We start from the raw sequence: 3,349 nt of genomic DNA, 5'->3' as shown, positions 1-3,349 counted from the left end.
TCAAATTCTCTAAGAGGCAATGGATAACTGATTAAGTTTCATACTTATTTTGAAAGGCAAATAAATATGTTCATTTTTCAAATACTTATTTGGAGCTACGGCATTTCACTCGAGTTTTCACTTTCCCGTATTGGAGAGAAAGTAATGGTCGAACAGTCCCTTACAGAAATCACATTCATATATCTCCAGAGTATGAAATCAGCTAACCGGTCAGTACACCTAATCCCAGAAACATGGGAAGCCACATGAGAAGTCAGAGTATTCAGGTGTCTTTCCTGACACATCTTTTCATATAGTTACCTCAGGAAAAGCCCTGGATTCACCCTATGCCTAAGAAAAGAGAGTGGAAAAAGTTGAAGGGAAGGTTGCTCCAAAATAAAAATAGTTTGCAAAGTGTGGTAACTTGTGTAACATGCCTTCTGTTTCACTGACATGCAAGCCAGGCACATCTGATATTCAGCTGTTTTGGTTTGGTTTTTTTTTGTTTTTTTTTCACACAAGATAGTGGGATTATATCAAACACTGTGTGGCTCACCACAGCAGAAAGGGAGGTGTGCCACGTGACTTTCTTTTGACCAACATGAATAAACATGTCACTAAAAGCTTTCTTAGGAAACATAGTCTTCCTGAAATAAAAAACATATTTTGAAAGAGAGCCCACAACAGAAGTCATGGAATCTTTGGCCTTTGTATAACATGGAACATTTTCTGGGATAACCATCGTGGTGCAACAGTCCTCAGGACTGCCTGGTTGCTGGCCTTCAAGTAAGAACATAGATGGGTTTCAGATACTCCATGTTTGGCAGCTGGAATAAGGTACCTTGAAATAGCACGGAAACTGAAGTCCAGATACAGTGACTAGCTATTAGTTTTTGGGCTGGCAGGGGGCCAAACTGTGTTCATTTTACTCACAGGAGCCATCCAGCTGAGGTCAATGTGATGACTCACATGAGCAGAGTGCACAGGACTTGGCACAATGTATTGCAGAAGTGCAGATGTGGAAACTACTCTACAGCCAGAGACAAACGACAAGATTCACAAGGCAAGAAAGGATTTGAAGTTGTTTCTGCTGACCCGTTCATGCACTGAGACCCAACCAGACAATCACAACTCCCCAACGGTAGAGTTTATTGCTAGTATGTTATTTATGGTTTCAATAACCTCTATCTCAAGAAGAACTCACCAGTTCAACAGGACCCACTGATATTTTTCTGAGCACCTACTGCAAGCTAGCTCCAACTATTAAGCCTCGAATAAAGAACGTAATTAAAGATTCACAGTTCCCACAAGAACACCTTACGATATTAGCATTTCCCTACACCCAGAGTACAGGAAAATAATTTTCCCAAGACATAATATGTGGCATCTCGGACAGTTTTGTTACTCAAGACTAACCTTCCAATGCTATTCCTGGTATATTCCCCCCATACTATAAATTAGACCTTAGATGTTTTTAAAGTTTTATTTATTTTAAGAAGCCAAATTGTGGACATATTGAGCAGCCGTATTAGTTTCCACTACTTTTTTTTTTTAAATTCATTAATCTGTTCACTTTGAGTAGATACTCTCAGATGGCTCAGCTTCACCTGTAGTATGAAGGACCTGGAATAACTGTGTGTGAAAAAAATCTGAACTACAATCTTGTATGAATTTGCATTCCATTTGGAATAACTCACAGACAGCAGGTTGGAAGCTCCACCAGTTTTGACTTGTGGAGTGTTCCTGTGATTTTTCTCTCTCTGAGGGCATATTTAACTCTCCCCAAAGACAAGAGGAGTTCCACCCTACAACTTCAGATGGATCACTAGATGCAAAGGTCACCTGCGCTATAGCTTGCTACATCTGCTACCCCCTGAGCATACACTCTTCTGAAGGACTCTTTCAAGGTTCTTCCTGGACTGCGGTTTTTCCAGAACATCCCTTCAAGGGGAACTTCCAAACTACAGAAAGGGAAAACGTTACAAGCTACTGCTGACTGTAGATTGCACTATCAGTCCAGGAGAGAAAACCAAAGAGAGACAAAGAGGAGAAAAAGAGAAAGAGAGGAAGAGAATTTGGCAGAGGCCCATTCCTGATTTCCACACCATCCAAACTCTGGATATAAAACATGGAAAAAGAGCATGGGAGTAGATCTGGGGAGACTGGATAGGGCGTTTTTGGTATGAGGGGATAGCCTGTTAACTAAACAAGACAACTCAGCTGTAAATTAGATCAACCACATCTCATCTACATATTCTGACTTACCACAGAAGTGATATTTTATTCCATTTGGGGTTGCTGTTAAATTTCATTCATACAGACATAATGTCGTCCTTGCTTTACCAGGGTGTGATTATCAGCATCGAGATAAACAAAACAAAAATATTTTGGTAAATGTGTTAGAATGTGTTAGAATTTCCTTACAACTAGACCAATTCAGTGCAAGTTCTGGGCTTTCTTCCCAGTATTTAAGTTCTAGACCGTTTTGGGAAAGAGATTGGTTGCATCGCTGACTTTGCACATTGCATCCTTGAGTTTGTTAGTTTGGCCATTAGTTCTTTCCAGTCATAGCAGCATTAGCTGGCTTATACCATTATGCACACCACAGTGGTAGGTTTGATATCTGAGGCACTGACACTTAAATGTTTCAGTGTAAACCAGTAAACACTGGTTCAACTAAGTGGAAGCAATAACGTTTTCAGCAATCCAAGATACACATATGAATACATGCTTTTGAATATGTCTCCATTCTTATTTCCTCTTGCTCCCCGTTTCTCCTTTCAGCTCTCTCTCAATGGTTGCTTTCTCCCAACTTCAGCAGGAACAAAACTGGGTTCTCAGCCTTCCTGCCCGACTCTTCAAACAAGCCAGTTCTTAGTCTGTCCGTATACACGGAGCATCCACAATCAGCTTATACACAACTCTCTCATACATGCACACGCACATATCATCAACTCGCTCTCCTGTTCTTTTGCCTCTAAAAATTAGTGGCGCTACAGGTGGAGACGGACCTCTCTGGAGACTGCTGCTGGTATGCCAAACCCAGCTCATCCTGCCTAGGCTCTCGGTGCACAGTTTGTCACTGTATAAAGGCCGTCTGTCAGCTCAACTGAAACGCCCCAGAGCTTCCCATTAGCACCAAGCAGTACTGGTAATTCTTGCACATCCTGTCCTACCGTGGTGCAGCCTTTCTGTCCCTAGCCCACTACGGCTGCATTCATAGGTGGCACAGGCCACCTGCTTCAACATACAGCAAGGGGCTGCTTTGTGGGCTAATTGAAGTTAAAAGGAGAGAAGAGTTCATGCGTTAAGCATGGCTGGAAGCATTCCTAATTGACCATTTTGAACGCGGATAGCAGGTTTCCCACCT

This window comes from Nipponia nippon, unplaced genomic scaffold, assembly GCF_047370975.1.
Source record: "Nipponia nippon isolate SJK-2023a ecotype South Korea unplaced genomic scaffold, ASM4737097v1 scaffold_6, whole genome shotgun sequence".
Classification (NCBI taxonomy): Eukaryota; Metazoa; Chordata; class Aves; order Pelecaniformes; family Threskiornithidae; genus Nipponia; species Nipponia nippon.
The sequence above is the reverse complement of the archived record's forward strand: the minus strand, read 5'-3'. Positions refer to the sequence as shown.